Source organism: Tyto alba, unplaced genomic scaffold, assembly GCF_018691265.1.
Source record: "Tyto alba isolate M040663 unplaced genomic scaffold, T.alba_DEE_v4.0 Super-Scaffold_45, whole genome shotgun sequence".
Lineage (NCBI taxonomy): Eukaryota > Metazoa > Chordata > Aves > Strigiformes > Tytonidae > Tyto > Tyto alba.
Genome location: NW_024881321.1, coordinates 2,209,738 through 2,232,170, shown reverse-complemented (window position 1 = coordinate 2,232,170; position 22,433 = coordinate 2,209,738).

The window sequence follows — 22,433 nt, the reverse complement described above, 5'->3', positions numbered from 1 at the left end:
CACGGTCCACGGCCACAGAAAATAGCTGGCAATCAGAAGGAGAAGAGGAGGCCCTGGGAATTGCAACCGTCCTGATGAAGATCCAGCCAGCCAGGAGACTGGTAAGAGGAGAGGTGGCAATGAAGCAGGGTAGGGTCACCGTGGTCAAGGTGCTCTGAGAGTCTCTGTAGTTAATGCTGCCAGTGGTCATGTGGAGATAGGAAGGAAAAGCCTGGCAACAGCAACCTGATGGTTTTTGTTACAGACCGACACAGAAATGCCACTGAGGTGAGTATTAGACCTTGTCACACTCGGCAAAAATGTAAAAACTGATATAGTGGAATTGTTTTATGTAGGTTTTTCTCAGCAGTTATATTAACCTTGCAAAAAACCCTGTAGAGAGAAGTACTCCCACTATATACTACTAGAATAAAGGCACTTAAAATTTTTGTTTTCATACTTATGAACATCAAGCTTTATGCCAATAATTAAACTGTGAAATACTCTAAAGATTTAGCAAATTCTAACAGGAGCAAGCACTGTACATTTTGACCATTTTTAAAACAAAATATTTGTTCCTGGTTTTCTTGGAATAAAACGCTATTTCAGACTGTTACATTTGGCTGTTTCTGTATGAGGAGTAGCTTGCACGTCTGAATCAGGGGTGCAGGTCTCTGGGTCAAGTTGCTGAAATGTCATCAATATCTGTATAAAAGCCCATGGCCTGCTAAAGCTGGCAATTGTTAGATAAAATTTGGTGAACTAGTGTTGCGCAAGAGGACTCTGCTGATACGTGGCATATGTTATGCTGAAGACTAAGGTATCCTGCAAGATAGCTGCATTTTTTAATGCTTTCTGGAGACTATGTGTTCAATTTGCCTGACTGGGTCTGCGTCACGCCCTTCCCAGAAGTTGCATCTCTCCCAAGTTAGGAACAAGACCTGGTCATTGAAGTTCAGTAATCTTCTGCTGAGCTGGGATATAGGAAGCCATCTGACGCATTCTGGTCTACCCCTGACCACTTTTTTCTAAACCTGTGGTTTCTCGTGCAATTTAATAAATATGAGGCTTTATATCCCTGTGCCTGTGCGTCTTGCAAACAAGCACCCACACACATGTAGTCAATGGTTTAATGATGCACAGAAGAGGAAGCCAACTCATCGCTTCAGTGTTCCACTCATTCAACTCTACAGAGGAACTCTAAGGGGGATTAGCCCTATGATTCTGATAGGCGAGTTGGGTTTATAAGGTGGGAACAAACCCTCTGCTTCATTGTGATGGATTGAGGACAGGAGACCTCAGTGCATCTGGACCCACTGCAGCCTCGATCAGCCAGGCAACAGTCAGCTCTAGGGCTTGCATGTGTCTGTGGCAGGATAGCTGTACAATGTTAGCTTCAGGGTTTATTAGCTTGGGAATACCTAGTTTATCCTGATATGTTCTGTATTATCTGTAGTTTTGTTGCTTAGGTTCCTGTATAACACCCTCCGTAACAACAGTGGAAGAAAAGCGGTGGTGAAATAGTAAACGAAAACGTGGGAAACTCACCTTTTTTGATGTGTATGGGAAATGGCTGAGGTCTGCATCACACAAATGGTAAGTGGATGAACTATACTTACTCCGTCTATACTGTGCCACTGAGCAGGGTGTCACCTCCTGGGGGGAAAGTGATGAAGGGATTGGATCTTGGGAGAGAATGAAGAAAAGGCTGCAGAAAACCGGGGGACAGACCTGTGCCTCCCTCTGCTCTAGCACCAGAGCATCTTTCTGTAGTTCACACAGCAGTGTGAGTAACATCTGTCGCAGTGTTCAATCTCACGCCCTTTCCCCAGGGAGAGAAGTGTGTGCACTGGAGTGTGCTGTTTCGCTAGGGAGGAGGGTGGCTGTCGATGGTAAATGTGGTGTGTTCATCTTAGAAAGAGCCAAGATAGGGGCCTTGCCGGTTCCGATGGAGGTGATGTGAGCAGTGATGGTGCCCAGACCTTGGGAGGGCCCTGCCACAGGATCTGCCACAGCCAAACTTCGTCCTCTCCCCTTCTGCACCCTCTGAAGATGCTGAGGCCACAGCCTGCCTGTGAGGCAGCTCCCCTGGCTGCAGTTTGGTGCTGTTCCCACCTCTGAAGTGTCCTTGTGGAGGAGCACAGCTCTGTTAGGCCAAGGCATGTCCACCTGGTGTTCTGAAGTGGCCCAAGTCATGGGCTGTGGACATCCCAGATCTGTAGGAAAAGTGTCAAACCCCACCAGATTCTCCCTGACTTACCTGTGTGCAACCTCCCTCCTCCCAAACCCTCAGTGGTTTACCTTTTCTCCTCGCAGAGGGGTAAAATAAAGTAACTGGGGGGCTCATACGACTTAAAATGCAGTTCTTTTTCAAATTTTCTGCTTGTAATCAACGGAGAATTTTGCTGCGTAACCATCTTCTATGAAATAGCGGCTGGGCATTTGGTTGTCATATGGCTGTGCTGTATAATTATAGAACATGTTATGGTTTGATGGATGAAGTCATTAAGAGCATAGTAATTAGTACCAGCCTGCTACTTTGAACTGCTGTGTGGTGTCACATATTCCTTACAGTGAATTACATCTGTGCACACACTGAATACAGCTTTCTAACCATCTGATGCCTCAGGCTTACATATTGTTACTCCATATCCATCCAGAACATTTTTCATTCATTTTTAAAAATACACACACATTAAAACAGACAGCAGTCTGTAGCTTCCTACCTCCTAGAAACAGCACATTATTTTTTGAAAGGAAAGCTCCAAAAGGAGAATTTAGTGGCTTGTTGTGACGTCCGACATGGGGTTGGCACAGGTTATTAAATCTTGCAGTGAAAAGGTGAACCTTTCTGTTGCCATGTGTAGGACCTCGAGCCAGAAGTAATTCTGGTTTCCTGCCTTTTGATTCGGCAGCGTGAAGCCTCTGAAGAGCAATGAGCAGCGTGCAGCCTTTTACCCTTGAGCTGAGCTGCAGGTTGGGGTTTCAGCGATGGTCTGTATGGAAATCCCTACTGGGTGACAGAGGTTTTCCCTGGGAGAGCTGGATGGGTGCAGAAGTACGTAGGGGCTGGAAAAGCAGCCCTGCAACATGGAGAAGGCTGATGGCTCATCCTGAGGGATGCTCGCTGGCGGCCACATCTTCACCGCGTGAGGCATCCCATTGCAGCCTCCCCAAAACCAGCACCCACTTCCTACCTGTCTCCCACTCCAAGAGCCTGGAGGACGTCTGGGATGATCTCTCCTGTGAGCAGATATGTTTTCCCTCCCCTCCTCTGCCCCACCGCAAATGACCTGAAATAAGCCCGTCGTACTGGGCACTCTGGTGGGACCAACTCCAATACTGCACTGCATCACACTGGGTAGACACGTCCCTGCATGTGGCAGGTAGAGGGTTGATTATTTTTCCCTCCTCTACCTGCATCATGTTCCCCTCTAGAGGACCTCTCTAGGTGTGAAAAATCAAAGCGTGACGATCCTCAGCTGCAAATGACAGCTCTGGTTTGCAGCGTAGCATGTTGGTACCTCCTGGGAATTGCAGTGCAGTTAAAGATCCGCTACTGAAGCTATGATTAGGAGTTGGACATCCCTGCTATGTCACAGTTCCCATGCGTCTCCCCACGTAGACAGTCACCTTACACTGGGGAAGAGGTAGCTTGAAATAGGATAGTCCAACTCAGAGAGGATAGTATTCAAACTATACTGAATTTGGGCTGGATTTGGACCAAGAACACTAAAACATTTTGGGTTTAAGGAGGTTTTTTTTTTAATGAAAAGTTGAAATTTAGTCTGGGAAACAATTGCTTTTAGAGGAAAAATAGAACTGAACAACCACAACTAAAAATTCCATTTCCTGCTGAAAAATTATCCGGCAAGAGTTGTACTTAATCCTGCAAATAAGAAGTCTTCTTTGCTGGCAAAAAAGAGGACATATGAAAGAAAAAAAAATGGCTTGCACAAAATACACTGGGGAGTATTGGTTTGATGATCATATATAATGGTTGCATTAATCTCAGACTTCCATTCTCTGATCCATCTTCGCAAGGGGCAGAGCTGCCTGTTTTAGAAATTGCTGCTATTGCTTGCATCGGTTTTAGAGCTCGTTTGTGGGGGTGGCAGGAGAAGAAACGGCCTTTGTAAAGTGGCAGTCATTTTGTCTGTCACCCCTTTCCTTGGTTCGACGAGCTATTTCCTCAGCTTTTTCATTCCTTTCGAATGTGGTATCGCTCTGCAGACAGCACTGAACTCTGCTGCACATGTAACAGTGCCCTTGAGTCCGATCCGCCCCGTGCTCATTTTGTTATCATCTGCCAAACTATCTGGTTGCTAGTTGCCACAGGAAGCTTGAGGAGGATAAATGACTTGCTTACACACCCTGTTCCCATGGGCACGAACAGGCACAAACGTTTTCCATTTCATCTTTTTGTCACTTTCTTGCCAAATATGCTAGGATATAAGATGAAATTTGCCCACCTTCTTCTCCCCTCCTGCACTGCTGCTGAGCTGGAGCAGACCCTCTGCAGAGGTGCCTGTCCAAGCTGAGCGGTAGGTCCAGGCGGATTTTTGGAGCGACCTTTTCAATTCTGGTTCAGTTCTGTGGGCTGAGGGATAAGGCAACGTTAGGTGTCTATTTCGTAACATGGCATGAGATAATAAAGACATATCTTATGTGAGGGACAGGCCTGTGCCACGGGGACTTCATGCCACGGTATGGGCGCTTTGGGGCAATGCTCTGTTGTGGAGAGGTGGGGTTCACCTTGACCAGATGTAGTGTCCAAATCTGAGGCCCCTTTGCAGTCAGCGGAGGGAAACTGGCACTTCTGGGTCAGCACCTCTCATCCTGCAGTAGCTATCTAAGGTGGGATTTTAACAGTATCTTGGCACCTTGTCTTGAGCAAAAAAAGTGCTTTCTCCTTTGAAGCAGCTGACTCCCCCCTCCCTCACCAGTGAGTGACTGCTGTCACCCCTGGAGTCCCTCTCATCACCACCAGGATGGAGGCCTGGCATGCTGGAACTAGCTAATTAAGGTGCCTGTTTTAAAAGAGATCTATTCCACATGGTTTGACCTGGGTGCAGGTTAAGAAGTGACAACTGACTCCCCTTTTCCAAAGTGACTGACTCCACTATCCGCTTCAGACGTTCCTGATACGGCCTGCCTGAATTCCTGCTTCGGTTTCTATGAGCATTTCCCACTCTCTGAAAGTCAGCAGGTACTGAGCACCAGGTAGCTCCTGGGGCTGTGCGGGCAGCGAGCTGGAACACGTCCCACACCCATCTCCCAGTGGTGTGCACCAGGACAGCGGGATGCTTTGAAGCCCTTGCACTAAACACTAATTGGAAGAACAAAGATCTTAATTTGTTTTGTGCAATACAGTTGTTGCCCTTTAAATTCCGTCCCAGCCTGTGCATTGCGTGATACTGAATGAGAGAGGAGTTATATGTTAGGTTTTCTCTTTATCCACTTGGACGGTTTCTGTGGAGGTAACTGGAGTGGCCTGAAGAAAATGGTGAACAAGGCAGGAGAGTTTCAGGGTTTTCCTGATCCAGAAACAACACCTTGGTCTACTCAGTGTCAGTCCTGAAAATGGAGCAGTGTCTAGGTTTGAGTGGCGGTTGTTTTCTTTTTCCATACTGTGGCCAGTGAAGGGATGCCATGGCAGGTGTTGGCTGTAGGATGTTGCCTGTGGATAGGCAGAGCAGGTCCGTGTCTGGCTGCGAAAAGGCAGAGCCACCTCTGGGCTCACTCGGGCTTGTTTTGTGCGTGGCGGAGATCTCTGAGCCCACATCCAGCCCCCACACCTGACACCCCCCCCCCCCCCCAACCAGAACCCTCTCGCAGAGCTTCTGGCCCTACGCACCTACGCTGCTGGATCTGTTATCAGACACAACTTTATAGCTGTGACTTATATAGCTTGTGGCTTAAACCATATGGTCATTCTTTTATGTAGTATTTCTGCTTGCTTATTTTTCATTTTCCCACACCCACTCCATTTATTGTTGGCTGCTTTCCCAGCACCTTTCCTCCAGAGAGGGAGTTACATAAATAGATCTCTGTAGGCTTTAAAAGGCAGATGCTGATGGATAGATCTTCCCAGATAGACTGCAGAGCAGTGTGAAAAGCACATCACCTACATACCTGCAGACACGGGAGTCGCAAACCGTGATCCCCTGCAGCTGAGGGGCTTGATCGAGACGACAGTGCCACCGTGTTGACAGTGCCAACACGGGGCCAGTGACTAACTCCGTGCTTCAGCTGCTGCATCTCATTAAATGGTGTCCTGCTTTGAGTGATTAGTCTGTCTGCAATGACTGGGAATGAATGTAGGGCTCAGGGGGAATTAGGAATAATTGAGGAAATTAAAATCTGCATAATGTTTGCATTTTCCTCTTCATATGCCTTTTATAATGATTTAATATTTATGTACCCAGTATCTGAAAACATGTGGTTGATTTGTTTTCTTCACTTAATTTGCTACTGAAACATTTAATTACATTTAAGACTAAACACGCTAATATATTTGCTTTGTACGGTTCAGTAAAACTTAGTAGTTGCACTGCAGCAGTCCCGACGATTCCTCACACACCCAGGACTCCCCTTGGTTTTAAGACAGCCTGTGGTAGCAATGGTTACTGTGCTGCTATCTCTGCAGGGTTAGCAGCTTGGTTTTGGTGAGGCTTCTTTATTCTTAAATGTGTTTTATTCAGAGCTAATAAAAGTAAAATCAAGGTAAGGGTCCCTCTAGAGGAAAACTGGGAAAAGATTATTTCTGCAGTTGAACTCTTGGAGGAAGAGGCATGTTATATGGAAAGGGGGAGGGCACTGGTAATTTGAAGTTTGGGGGGTCATTTATGGGGCTTGCTGGGGCAGGTGGCAGGAGGAAGAACCCCCAAATTAAGTCGCTGCTTTAGCAGTCGGAGGGTTGGGCCATGGGTGCCGTGTGTCTGCCCAGGGAGGGCCCGGTGACCCAGTGAGCGGGGTGGGGGGACTCGCTGCCACCACGTAGCTCTGCATCAAGAAAGGAGGACAGCTGATCTCGTGCTGGGTGCCGTGAAAGGGAGGTGAAGCTGAAAAAGCAGTTATTGGGCTTGGAGTGTGTGTAAATAGGTGAGACAAACTGTTGCAGCTGGCGGCTGATGGCTTTGGATCCCATGCCCTCACGGGGCAGCTGATGTCTCCAGCTATTCCTATCCAGTCCTCAGTGGGACAACCCCATGCCAGCAGCACCCATGTCCACACAGAAGCCACCGCTGAGATTCTTTGCTGCTCTGTGAGGTATGCCCACAGCCCCGGGGCCTGGAGAGGCAACCAGCTCATCTCCAAGCCCGACCAGTACAGCCGTGGGTGGCTAATAGCAAGAAATGACCCTTAATCAAATCCCAGATGTAGATGTTTCCAAATTGGAAGAGGTCCGTGTCTGGCCTGAACTTTCCAGCTCATGCTGCTTCCTACAAAACAGGTCACTGGCTTCCCCAGGACTATTGCAAAGACTTGTCCTTGCAAAGACTTGTCCTTGCACAGCATGGGGGAAAGAGCCATGAGCAACTGGAGTCCAAGCTACACCCTGGAGCCCCCAAAAGGCACAGGAAAGGTGGGGCCGATGTCTCTGAAGAAGAGAGCAAGCCACCCTGAGCTAGTCCAAAGGGCTTCCCCTTCCCAGAGACCAGGGGATTCATCATCGATGTTTCTGGTACTGCAGTCAATGGGCCATTAACACTGCTCACAGAAGAACAGCCCTGAGGGCCTTGTCATAGCGGGATGATGCTGATGGAGGAGAAGTACAGAGCCTTGAACTTCAGCTGTGAAATGCCCCAGTCCACCTTGAAGACACTGAATATCAGGGGGGAAAAGAAGCCAAACTCTCTCTGCAAGGTCCTCTCTGAGAAGACACCGGGGTATTTAATCCATTTGGGAAGGGAGCTGCAGCATCAGTAGAGCCTCTCTCCGTGTTTCAGAGTAGAAGTCTGAGTGCACAAGAAGCCTGCCTGGGTGTGCATCCTTCCTTCCTGTCTTCATGGTGCTGTCTGGAGATGTGCCACATTCATTAGCTTTTGGCCAAGGGAACGGCTCCGTGTGCGAAGAGGAAAATTCCCCAGGGAGCCCACTGCGTAAACCACTGTCTGAGAGATAAGACTGGACCTCAAAGAAGAAATTGATCTTCTCAGACCATATTATGTCTACATGTCTGAGAACAGACAAGTGCCAAGACCAGGAAAAGCTGCATACAGGAGGTTTTCATCAGGGGGAGAATTCCGTGGGCAGATAGAGCAAGTTGGCTAATGAGATAAAGGCACAAGAGCACGAGGAGCTGGAGGAACACAGTAAGGGAGGATGGGAGGCACGAAGCTGGATCAGGGTGCTGAGACAGGGGATTTTTGGTGCAGGCTGGCTCTGCGTGCTAGACATCCCGAGAGAATACTCCCAGACAACACCCACTTCCTGGAAAAAAATGTGGGTTGGGTGCTGGCATGCCACACACAAAAATGTATTACGCTCCAGAAAAATGTGCTCTCCAAGGGACTGATTAGTACTTTAATGGGACCTCTCCCGTGCACAGTGTTTAAAAAAAAAAAATGCTAAAATTATTCTGACCAGTCATTGACTTCTCCTACTTTGAAGGCTGTTCTTCTTGGATGTGGAAGTGGTACACAATTGATGTAACAAAGGGAAAGCTTGTGTACCACTAGTGTTTAAGTAGTTAATGTTGGAGAGAGTTTTATTGTATCTTACTAAATTCTTTCTCTTTACCATTCATCCTTCCAACACATTCTGTGCGTAAAAACTGCTCTGCTTAATCCATTTTGGGATCACATCTTCTGTTTCTGAAGACCCTTCTCTGTTGCGCTCAGCTATAAAAACACTCAGCCCTTTCCATACCTCACTACCCCCACATGCACTTTTCAAAACCAGTGGTCCATGAAACTCATCCTGAAATTGTAAAATAAGACTTCAAGGCTTTTTTTTTTTTTTTTTTTTTTTTTCTTTTTTAACCTTCTTTTATGCCAACTGCTGTATCAGGATGAACTGGTTCTGTACTGGCAGAACTGTGGCGCTTCCAGGCTGTGACCTCAGTGACACTTGTATAATGCATGGTTCTGCATATGCTAATGCAACGTTTCATCAACACGTTTGAATCTGCTTTCTTGTTTTCATTGGCTGTATAGGGCCAGGGTTTTAAAAATCAAGCCACCTTTCAGTAGTAACATGAAGAGGCTTCAAGGACAGTCATGGAGAAAGTCTGCTAGCTGAGGAGGTAGTGTGATACCGAGAAGAATCTTACTTCAGTCTATTCTTGACCTGCTCTGCTTTCTAACTAGAGAAAGAGGTTGTTTCAAACCCCATTAAGTAGCACACCTTTTGTAGTTAGAAGGGAAACCTGGACCTAGGATAGAGAAAGGGAAAAGAGTAGGCTGACAGAAAAATCTTTGGATCATATTTATACAGATATTCTGCTTTTTTACCATTTGTCTTTTTCTTTTGGGGTCTTGTAAGGCATCAAGAAGCTGCTTTCAGGATTTGAATTTTGCCACTGGATTTTGGGCAGTGAGATGAGGGGGAAAGGAAATGTCTTTTTTTTTTTTTTTTTTTTTCCCTGCTATAACTCACCTGATGTTCAGAGAGGGGCAAATCAAGGAACGAGCTCAGTTTTCACGGAGCTGGACATAACTCCACGTCAGTGGAAAGAACTGCACTATCTTATAGCAGGAGAAGAGCCCCTGGGAGCCCTCACGGTAATGGGGGCCTGGAAGGAAAGCTTGAGTCACTCAGTCCCGTCTCCTTCTACTGTCGTCACCACATCATACAGACCTTTCACACACCGATCACGTTCCATCGTAAAAGTAGATAGCGGTTTTGCCCCTGTTACTTGTATTACGTAGCTGTTTGAAAGCCTCAGCTCTGACGGTGGGGAGAATACAAGCTCCACTGTGCTCACACTGGAGAGGGTTTTTGAAAGGAAAATTCCTGTATGCCATAACTGGATGGCAGCAGCCATAGGATTTATGACCTATTGGACAGCACCGCGCACATAAGCAGGGTAGGTGATGTGTGCACACCACAACTTCCAAGGCAATCAGGAAAACAGGGTTAAATTACATTTTATGGATGGCATGGATAAAATTGTGCCCCTCAAACTACTTTCAGGCTTGAAGATGTGGAATCTGAGTCAAGTTACTGAGGCATGACTAAGTTTTGGTCACGCTAGAAATGTTCCACTGTTTGGTAACCACATCAGAGAAAAAGGGAGCTCTAAGGGCCTTGGTGGGTTGGATCCCAAATGTGAATGCAACCACCTAACAGAGCTCGAATGCAGGCAGTTAGACTGTTTTTTTAATGCTATCCCAAGCATTAGTGTGAACGAGACCCTAATTGCAACACTCTGATTCCAGATGTATCTTGTTGTTCCTGAAGGCTCTATTTTTATGCAAATATGTAAGTGAAGATTTGAAAGTGAACCGCTCTGCTTTGCTCTACTGATGTGTTTGCAGCTCAACAGGTATGACCTATGTGATGTGCATGTTGTTTCTGTCTTTGTTCTGGGGCTAAAAAGTGCAATTAAATCTATTTAAATGATTGCACTTAAGGCAGGTTCATTTGATGAGAATTGCTGCAGGTAATTTTGCAAAGCAGAGAACAGCATAGACTTGAACATAAAAAATAAGGTGGTGCAAGGTGGGGTGCCAAGATGGCTCCCCCCAGTACAAATGCCATATTGACACTATTTAAGGGAGTTGGTGCAGTATATTGCACACCAGATAAGCACTGCTTACTTAGATATAGATTGCACTGGAATTAATATTAAAACTTTGTGCTTGAGAGGGAGGAGATAGATTGAGATAACGGTCACAACACGATTTCCTACACTGGCAGCAAGTCAACCCCACAAACTTAAGATTTGTTCTGAGTAACATTCATTATTAGCTTACCCCAGAAATAATGTGAGAATTCCTACATAACCAGAGAATAGGCACAGTGCATCATGAACCGTGATGTCAGCCAAAAACCCAAACGCAGTTTTACGGCCTGATATTTAAAGCAAATGGGTAACAGACTGAAGCTCCCAGGATGCCTGTCAAAAAGAGCAAATTATTTACTCCTTAGTTAGTTTTAAAGTGTAAGCATAATGCAAGATGAATTTACAAAGAAAATAGAGTGCACTGCATTTAGATCAAAGGCCAAATGAACTGTTGGTATAAACGCTGGTGTTGCAGCCACTTATCAGAGGGTACGCCTCAGAACTGAAGCGTGGGCACAAATACTCTGTTTAAAGCTCTCAGTGTGCTCATGCTTTCTTGTCTTGTCTTCTCCCTGATCGCTTAGCTCCTGTCACCCTTCTACTTGCTGTGGCTGCTCCCCCAAAGAGGTGAGGAGGATGCCATGCTTCTCCCAGGAACAGGTATCCTGTCCATGAACTGAGATAACTTGTGGCTTTATTTTCCACTGCACAGTGATATTTGGATATTCAGTGCTCTACACAAGGGCTGCCTGTGGCCTGAATCCTTTGGGAGAGAATGGGAAGGTCTTGGCTGTTCATCTCCTTAGTGATGGAGGAATGCTTTAGGATAAGGAGGAGCCCCTTCTACTCCTTGTCCTTGAAAACATAAAGTCTTGTTGAACTCCTCGTGATATCTTTTACTTTTCCACTGATTTACAGGTCCAGAGAGGTACAGGTGCACAGGTGCAAAGTGGTGTAAGCAGCATCCTTTTCAAACCCCTCAAATTCCTCCTTTCTGACCTGTTGGGGATAGTGTTGGTATTGCTACGTGCCTGCACGCTGCGTTAGGACACGGGACACAGCACCAGCAGCACTCTTACCTTCTGCAGGCGTGCGGTGGCCACGCGTGACCTCTGCAGCTCTGAGGGCTCCCAGCACCGCTGAGCACCGGCGCCAGTGGGCTGGAGGGACCCGGGGAAAGAAGAGACTGAAAAAGTGGGAAACGGGGCTCTCTGGAGAGATCAAACCCAAACCAGCACCAGAGGCTGGCACCCCGGCGGTGCAGGAGGACAGGCGTTCCAGCTGGCACACTGACAGCCGAGCAGCCCCTCGGGACCAGGCTGTGTTTGCCCAGAGCAACAGGTTGCTTACGAGGAATTATTTGCTGGGTCTTGCTGTAGCAGAGTACCCAGGGTATCAGTTCCTCCTCTTTCTAGGAGAGGGTAGAGGCACATGTGCACTTGTACACACCCACCCACCTCATTAAACAGTAAAATATGCATTTTTCTCTTACTCTTTCTTTTTTTTTTTTTTTTTTTTTTTCCCCCGAACAATTATTCTGGATCTCACTCCTCCCTGTATCTTCCCTGCTTTGCTCTGCACAGCTCCTCCAAACCATCTCCATCCTCAACCATTTCTAATGGTTGGAAAAGGCCAAGATGATTTATGGGCTTGCCACCTCTCCGGGGCTTCAGCAGGTCCTTGCCAGTGGATGGGGTGGCCGTGGTGTCTGTCATCTTTGACTGCAGAGATATGCCAAACAGATTTTTTTCTTTTTGCCAAGAAAGGCAGGATATGTAAATACAAGATGATGGACTTTAGTTTCCCAGTACATGAACAATGATATATCTGGCAGAGAGCAGGCTGTTTCACATGAGATTATTTCATGTGTATCTTCAGACTACATAGCATTAAGAAAAAAATATTCTTAAAAAAGACATAAAGAATGATTTACTGTGGGGAGATAGCAGGTGTGGGTGACCTCCTTCTGGTGTTGAAAACTATGTAGACAAAAGATTTCCAGGTAGGATGGGTTGGTGATTTAAGGTTTTATTTGCACCCAAGAGCCCACCATGAGACACTTTTTGAATAAAAGAAAATTTTCAGCCCTTCTCATATCCAGGCTTCTTAAGAAGCTTCACATTTGAACATGCAAAATGAGTAATTAATAAACAGTAATTGCAGCAGACTGTGTTTGTTAACCTCCCCTTGCCCTCCAGTTCTGCAGAATTTCTATTTTGGAAAATTGTTGCCATACATATTTGTTATTTTCTAATTGGCAAACAATTACCACAGTTGTCCCCTTCGCAAATTTATTGATATATTTTCTGGAGAGGAGCTGACACTCCCTCGTGTTGTTGAACTGATCCCTGGTCCTAAGTCCAGACCACGTGTGAAGCCTCTGTTTGTGTAAGTTAATGAAAGGAGAATATGGCAAAGGCAAGTGTCTTTGCTTTCCTCAAAGCTTTGGTGAGGTTATGGACTTGATCCCTGCAGCTTCCTCCTTTAAACCTTTCCATTGGACCTATCAGTTTTTGTAGGATTACCCAGAATGAGTCCATTGATATAATCACATCAGCTTGCTTCAGAAACTTTTCTTCACTGCCCCTATTTTCCAGCATCTCTCATTCACCCCTCTCATCCATGCTTTGAAAAATGACATTAAGTCCCACATTCCCTGTGTAGGCACCAAGTTTATGTTCTGTTACCTTCTCTGCATCCCAATGCAATGGAAGCCAGCCTCAGAGCCACATCGACACATTTCTGCTATGAGGTTTTCCCTGCTTCCCTACCTACATGGCATGTTGTGATGTCTCAGGCAGCACCCCATCATGTGCCACAGTGTCTTGGGCTTAAATCCTATAATGCTATCTTCTTTCATGGTATCTTCTTTCTTTCCCATACTATTTTCTCTTATTGCCTTCTTTCATTTTATTTTGTTAATAGAGACACGATGAAGTAGAGGAAGAGGAGTTACCCTAGAGAAAACATGCATGAGCTGAGTACCCACCTGGTAACATTGATCTCTCATGCTGGCGCTGAGTGGGTGAATTGTCACCTGGTATCAACAGTTGACATCGTGTCACCAGTGAGTTAATCAACGTGAATCAATTGGTGCTCTCGCTTGCAATCCTGAAAATGGCTCTTATGATGAACGCACTGCAAGAGCGTATGTTTGCAGGAACAAAACTATCTTCTATCTCTCTGAACCAAGAAGTGAATACCAGATGCAGCAGCGCATCTAGTGTCTTGCTTAACAGAACAGGTGCACATCTATTTCTTGATTCTGTTTGTCCAGGTCAAAAATCTCCTCGCCAACAGCATTTGACCTGCAATACCTCTGCATTTGTAAATGAGATTTTATTTTACTTTCAGAAGTTTTAATTATTTGAAGTTTTCAATCTCCTCCAAGAACTCAGACATTTTATTTGTTGTTTTGTTAATCTGATAGAACTTTTGCGAAAAATCATACCTTAATGTTCTTCATGTACCCAGGCACTTTTGGCTGTATGTGAAGAGCCCAGACACTTTGAAGTGGGTTTAGTAGGAGAAGATTATCCCTTTTCTTGTGGTTTCTTTTAATGTAGTCCCATTGTGCATTAGAATGGTGTGGAACAATAAGCATGACCTTTCCAGAAGCCACTGCAGAGCAGAGCAATGGAGAGACATTGTGGCCACTGCACAGACATCAATGAATGACTTCAATTTATTTTTTGTGTAATGGACCTGTTGATTAAATTTAACAAAAAAATAGAGTGACAAAAGATAAAATAAGAACCTTGTGTCACTTTCTTTGAAATAGCTTGATGTCTCCAGGTGCTGGGCTGGAAACAGAGCTGAGTCAAGGGAGTTGAGCCAGTGTAGGAGGGAGCGCTGACTCTGCTTTCAAAAGGTGGAGGAGTTGCTGTTTTTAACAAGCATGGAGGCCTCAGTAATTTGTTTTTTTTTTTTAACTTAGTTAGCCAGAATTGCTCCATGCTCACTCACCTTGTCTCAGCAAGCACGGATGCTTCTGCAGAGGGCCACTTGAGGGGACATGCTTCCAAACCTAGGTCAGGCCTCTTGCCCACTTCTCCTTCTATGCTTGTGTATTTTTGGAGGGAGAAGGGATTTGTTGACAGAAGTGATCTAATGCTAGGGAAACTTTTGCTACCAACATTTTAGCATATCAGAAGACGGGTTCTCTGCTGAGGAGCCAGTGCAGAAATCCCTGTACCTCCTGCAGAGCATCGTGTGACCGTGCCCTGACATATGCTTCAGTCAAACATCCTGGACACAAACGTTGGAAACCAAGGGGGAAGGGAAGATGAGGACATGCATGCAACCTCCTCCAGAGACAAAAAATTATAGGTTGTGTGTGGGGTCACCAGCGAAATGAATTTTGTGGTTTTCTGATACTTCTTAATAGCTCTGTGTCCACCACAGAGATCCACGCCATTTATGACGGACTGTCAATAACTGTTCAGCAGAGGTCCAAGAGTTAAACAGCAAGGGTATCACACGTCAGGCATGAGATGTGCCGGCAGAAGTGTAAAAGCTCGCAAAAAGTTTATCTGAAATTTGACTGGCTTTCTCCCATGCTCCAAAGTCTCTAAGTTTCAGGAGTAGTAAAACTGATCAAATTAAAAAACAAAGCAAAAATAAGTTAAGAGAGTTTTTAATGGAAAGACTGGCAAAGCCAGGGCTAAGTTATTTTCACCAGGAGACCATTTGAGCTTTTCAATCTTCTCTGCCAAAGTTTGTTAAACTATTTTGCTTATTAACTCTTTTGCAATCCCTTCCTTAACTGTGCCTGAAATTTTAACGTTAAACCACTAAATCCATTTTACAACCAGAGATTATAATGTCAAAGAGGATGGATTTGTGAGTTTAGGCACTGACCCTTGAAAGATGAGACTTGAAACATATTTGCTTCCTTTGAGACCGTACCCTCGTCCTGTGAGAGTCGGTGGGGGCAGGACTGAGCCTCTGCTGGGAAGTGCAAAGTCCATCAGAACAGGGGTACCACAGACAAGCTGGCTGTAGCTATTTGCCATGTTTGATCCAAAAGTCCAGGCTCCACTGGTGACTCCGCAGCAGCTGCTGTGAACATTATACCACTGCGTTCCTAAACTTACACCTTTAGTAGTAAAAAAGATGTTTTTATGAACAAGTAAAGGCAGGTGAAACATTAAGGCACTGTATATGATTTCCATGTATTTTAAGGTTCATGTAAGGGTCTACAGCAAGACTGAGAGCACAATCTGAAGGAAAACTAACATGCTTGCAAGCACAATTTTAAGATGAAAGATTCATCTTGAATCACTGGATTCAGAAAAGACAGCTTCTTGGGGAAAGTTATCAAGCGATGGCTGCAGATGGAGAATGAACAAGTTAGAGCAAGCACAGGCTACAGAGAAAATTAGTCATTTAGGGGTATAGGAGAGAATTGGAGGCATCTTGTGGGAAGCAGGCTACAGCTGCTACATGGACTAGGAGGTTTGATTCACTTAAAACCTACTAAAAATAAATACTTTCTATTAAAAATTAGTAATTCCAGTAATTGACAAGCATTACTTCATAGCATTTGCCTGACTTTTCAATAGCAATCAAGTTAATTTTAATCTTAACTGGTTTACTTCACGTGTTACTAAATGTAGCAGCCTCTGGCACCACCTCTTCCTTGCTCCCTAGAAGAAAGAAAGTGAGGAACGGAGGAAGATTTAAGCATTGCAAGCAATGATTCATTCTCAGGCTGCACAACCTGCCAAATGATCTCCAGAGTGGCACTGCTGCTTGGCCTGGAAAAAGTTTTCCTCCCTCCCTGCCCCCCAAACTAGAAGGAAGGAAAGCGATACTCATGGCAGGCAACCAGGATGGCTAGAACGAATATTGGAGAAGTTAAGGAAACTAAATATGGGATCCAGGGTCTGGAAAACATGCCAGGACAAAAAAAAAAAAAAAAAAAAAAAAAAAAAAAGGTATAAAAATACAGAAATAACAAAGGGAAGGAAATAAAAAATAACCAAAAGAGATTCCGTTACCAAAAATCAATCCCTGGGATGAAGTACTCATTAAAGGCCTAATCTTACCTTCCCTCTGCAGGGGCTGGTTTTGTAAGGGACAGCTAGAGGCTGAACAGCCATTCTTCTGAGGGAAAACAAAAGGAGAGTTTTGGAGTGTTTTTCTGCATAAAGGTTTCCACATCTCAGGGAACCGCAAGAAAAGGATTAAATCGTGGATTAGGACAACCTGGCCATGGAAATTGATAGTTAAAATTCCACCCCATTTCCAGGAGTCAGGGAAACATGTCGTTCTAACCCTACTTCAGACTCAGCAGGAATCCATTTCAGACTGTCCTCAGATCATATTTGCAATTACACCCTGTTAATTTATGCAGCTCATTAAAGTTCCAGGGCCAAATGGTGCAGCTGACAGTTCTCAGTGGGATGTTAAGTACTGGCTGTTTCACCAAGGTGCTGCTGAGGAGCTACGCCCTTTGGATGTTCTCCTGGAAGCATGAGTAGATACCAGGACCATAATTTTGAGTGTCTTCCTAAATGCCAAGATGAGCTCCTGCTTTAACTGTAATGAAGAAACTGCGCTGGGGAAGTCCGGGGTCTTGTACTTGTGCTATATTCTGATTTTATTGATCATTTGACTCACTAGAAAAATGTAAGCTTTACATCTCCTTTTTCTTCTGTTCTGACTGTCCTTGTCATATTTCAATGATGATAAGTTAACGTTGCTTGGAGGGACCCAGTTCCCACAGACTAGGGAGCTCCAGCCTTCACTGATGTGGGACTTTAAGGAGCTGCTCTTTTTGGGTGTCTAAATTGTATTTTTCATATCTATGTTAATATACTTTTTAAATCTGAGCTTTTATGTACTGCTCCCTGCTTCTGGTTATGGCAGAAAAGTTTCGGCATTGTTGTTGCATGCCCAAGCAAAACAGACTTGCCTCAGCGTGTCATGGAGTTGTTGCTTGGTTTTAATCCATTGGTGGCTTTGTTGATTAAGATAAAGGCCTTGATTAGGCACTGGCAAAGATCTGAGAGCTGTGGAGGCCCTGGAGCTTCAGTGTAAACTGCTCTCAAAGCCTGAGTCACTTGGGAATCTGACTACTTTTTTCCATGCTAGCATAAACTATTACAGCTGGTAGACAACTGTTGCCATATTGATTAAATGCCGGGCCTTTATGAATAATGGTCCCTCCTACATGAGTAGGATGCGAATTCCCCCTCTCACAGCTCGGAGCTGATTTTCCTCCGGCTGCGTAAATCAGGGGAAGAATGGAGGCAATGCAATGAAAGGAGCTCAGTTTTGACCTCTGGTAAGGGGATATTCAGTTTCACATAGCTGATATCTGGTATAAATGCCAGGGTCATATAGGAGACTGAATTTTCCTCACAAAGCAAGGTACAACTTCTACATCTGTCACCTTCTATGTCTCTGCAGCAGTCTCCTTGCCGAAGAGAAATAAACGTTCAGCTGGTGGACTCAAATGCACGGGGGTCACAGTGTCTTAAATACCGATGAAAAGGTTTTTGCAGCTCTTGCAAAATCAATCACTCCCATTAGGAAACACTGGTCCCTCTTCATGCTGACCCTGCTTGGCTCAGGTAATGTACTCTTCTCTTTGGCCACCTTCCTCACGGAACCGCTGCTTTTGTGCGAGTTGTTTCATCCTCTGCAGTTGAGGCGTGGCCCCATGTCTTCTGCAGTGTACGCTCTGGCCGAAAGACAGTCTTTTCCCTGTCCTCATTAATTGTCACAAAGGAGAAGCTGAAGTCTTCCTGACACCCTCTATTCTACATACATTGAACAGACACATTAAGATCAGGACCAATTTATAGTTGCCACTTTTGAACCTCCTAGGGAAGGGCTCATCATACGAGCAGAGAGGTACCCACCAGTGGGACTGTCTCCACCTGAGCTCCCTGCCTTGAAATTCTGCACTGCCCCTCCTGTCTGTTTGTGCCTCACGTGTGCTGAGGGATTGTGCACAGTGATACAGACACAAACCTGTCCTTTTTCCTTCACTGATTGTAGGTTGAGTGCAGATATGGGGTTTGGGTGAGATGAAGCATGTCCTTGCTGTGACCAGCATTACATAGCACGGATATATTCAGACACGTTCCCAACTGGCTTCATTTGCATTTGTGAGTGCTTAAGGTTTTGGACCTCTGATTACCAAGCTGAGCATGCAGGAAAAAAAAGGCGCAAGTGATTAGTGAACTCGAGTGACAAGTTTGGTTTCATTAATTTGACACTGCACAGAAAAACTGCTGCAGCAGCAGGGATAGATCCAGTTCTTCAAAACAGCATTCAACAGCCTGAGCTGTGAGACCGTCTTTTTTCCTTCCTGCCACCAGAAGTTGCAAAGGGTTTAACCCAAATTTCATAGAAAGACCGTGCTAGCCATCGAAGCTGTATTCCAGTCTGTTTCTGATTTTGTTGGCCACAGCACAACGTTATTAATAAAATACAGAAGTAAATGTAGAAAGACAGGGCTGCTTCTTCATGTGCTAACTGGCAGCCCGTCCCTGCAGAGGTGGGATGTGCAGCTGTGTGTGTGATGTACACAACTCACAGAATGAACTCTGTTTCCGTGCAACCAGAATTTGCCCCAGTAAGAGCTTAGTAAAAATTAAGCAAGTACTTAGAGATTCAGACAGAGTTATGGAAATATTCCATGCCTTTAGCAGTCCAAATGTAAGAGATTGGCTGATGTGATACTTGTATTTTCCTTTGATCGTCGGGTGCTTTCAGACAGCTCCTAATGCAAAAAGGGTCAAGGGAGCTCCAGGTGAACTGCTGCTCATGCTGAGCAGATTTATTCAGGTTAACTCCTGCCTTGCAAGCCCATTCTGGAATTTGACAGGTAAACTAAATAAATTCCTTCTTGCCCATCAAAACAAGTAGTTCTCAGTCAAAAGCTCCACACCACGATTAAAGTCCACATTGATTTTTCATGTTTCATTTTACTTTACAGAATTGCAATATATAAACCCCAACTTTCACTTCCCAGCTAAGCAGTTTAGCTCCAGCAAAAGTGGGATACTATAAGAGATTTTTTCACATAGTTGCATTTCACAGTGGTACTCCATTTTAATTATTGCATTTGAATATCACAAACAGGACACATACAAATGTGAATATGAACTCTCCACTGCATATATCTTTTATGTATATGAGAGTTCTATACTAGGTACCAAGAAAACACATGATCAAATGTTAATTTTAATTATTAGCAATGAGAATCAAAGTTTGTCAATGAGCAGAGATATAAAACAAAATAGTTATATAAAAAGACAGGATCCAATACAGCATAAGTTCTCAGGGAACATATTTTATTGTAAAAAAAGGAAGCAGAAATGAGGGAAACAGAATCATTACCTATGTGACTTCAGGAGATAAATCATCAGTAAATATTATTTTAAGCAACACCACAGTTAACACAGAACAATTTCACATTTGTAGATAATTTACAACTCAGCAACATTCTGTCAACATTTCCTCATATGCATGGTTTGATTCAACTTAGTGAAAGACACCTCCCATCAGAGCTGAAACGTCTCTGAGGTTTTAATGATTTTCCACATGGAAAGGGCACACTTGGTAGCAAATGTGTTCTGTTTCTTTTCCAGTATGCCCAAATTAAGTAACTCACAAATACAGTGTCAATGAATACAATTGCTTTAAGGCAAGAATGCAGATCTGGAAGGAAAACAAAGTCCAGTGGTGCCTTGCTTCTTCAACAGACAGATTTTTAGACACCCTTAGAGCAGACAGCATATACGAGAACAAAATGTTAGACTCTTGTTTTTGTTGGCTGTGAATAAATTCATCATGGGATACATGGTTTAAATATGACCTGATGTAATTCCCATTCTCCTACTACTAGCTGCTATCTGCTGAGCCAATTTCAACTTCAGCTCAGTTTCTTTTTGAGTAAAGATTGCAGACAGACTCTCATCTTCATTTCTTCTGTCCAATTCAGGATGCAAAGCACTCCTGGACACAGAATATAGGGTGTCTTCATTTTTGTAGTGCGTGACTCAGTTTCAGTGTATGAAACTATTCTTTGCTAATGCTCTGTGTTAGAACTGACTCATCCATATCGAAGGTGCAAAGTCCTTGAGTGCTGTACCGATTGCTTTAAATTTTAGACAATGTATATTATACCTTCTTGGTTTTAGCTTAAATTTGTATTTGAAATTTTGGTTCTCATTAATAAATCATATACACAGACAACTGAACCTTGCAGTTTAGACATAAATAAGCCACTGGAAAAAAATACAGCAGCTTTCAAAGTTCAGCAGCCAAGGAAATCCTTAGTCCTTGTCTGTTTGCTGCACATGATTTAAACCTGTGGGTAATTATAAACCATTCAACAATTACACAGTGTTGAGGGCCAGATTTTTCTAAAGGACTCAGAGCCCACAATCAGTTGCAGGTTTTCAGAACTGCCCAGCTCCTGCCAAAGCACCAAAGTGAGTAGGCGAATCCACATGATGATTTCTGAGTTCTTCTTAGCACTTGGATACCCCTTTTCTTTACTCCTACCTAGGCAGTGAGCCCTTGGAAACCCGCTCATCCTCTAGGTAGGAGAAGACAAAATGAAGAGAAAATCCAAGGTAAGCTTCATATTAGTGGCTTGTCTATGCATGATCCTACAAAGGAGCTCCCATTCCCAAGGTTGAGAGATATCCAAGCGGAGATACAAATCCCTGGGATTTCCAGTAGGCTTTCTCCTTTTAACATGATAACCTGCGTGCAGTGGCACACGTAAATCAACATTTTCCCCTTTAGAGGGAATGTGAAGTTGGAGTTTGGCCCCCTCACTAGCCGCTTGGCATTCTGGAGACCAGCCCTCTCCCCCTGTCACCTGGGAAAGGGCCACCTCACTCATCCCAGCTCTCTTGGAGATTTACAGTGAATTCGTGTTTCAGAAACAAGTTGATAACCTTTGCGCCGGCATGGAAGGCAGAACTTTTATTACGGGACTGTTAAGATAACAGCAGCTTTGAATGTATACTGCTGCTGTGTTAGGAACCTAATGGAAACAAAGCTCTGCCTGTCTGCTTAGCTACCTGGATCTCGGTGGTGGCCAGGGGTGGGGAGCTCTTACACAGCCAGTTGGTTGTTTCCTGCAACTCTTGTTCTGAGGCAGTAGAAGCGCACTTGGCTTTGCTGCTGTTTTATCTAAAGAATCCATATACTACTTAACCTCAATAAAAAAAACCCCCAAACCATGACTACACTGTGTGAGTTCTGCAGGGAGCAGCAGCATTCCAGATCCGGGACCATAAGGCTTGTGAGCAGATTGTGGGGTGCATAGAAAACTGTGTTTTATTGGAAAGCAGTACCATAAATGAAGGGAAAGACCGTCTGAAACCTTTTCAAATTTTTCTTGGGTGATTTGGAGTTTCTGGGCTTAGGATATTACATGAGAGTCCTTTAATTAGTGTGATGACAGCCCTAAAAGGAAGAATACTAGGTGTGGCTTCTCTCTCCCTTGCCATGTATGCCTAATAATCAGTCTTTTTCATTAATCTTGAGAAGCAGTTGGCTTCTTGGGAAATAAAGCCTTTTTTAGATAAAAACCTGAACAGAAGAGTAGACAGACAATATATAATATATATGTTTTTTCGTATGTGAACCAGATGCTATACAAATACCTCCTGAAAGTGGTATTCAGAAGCCTTTTTTTTTTTTTTTTTTCCTAAATGACTAGAACAAGACAAAATATGATAACAAT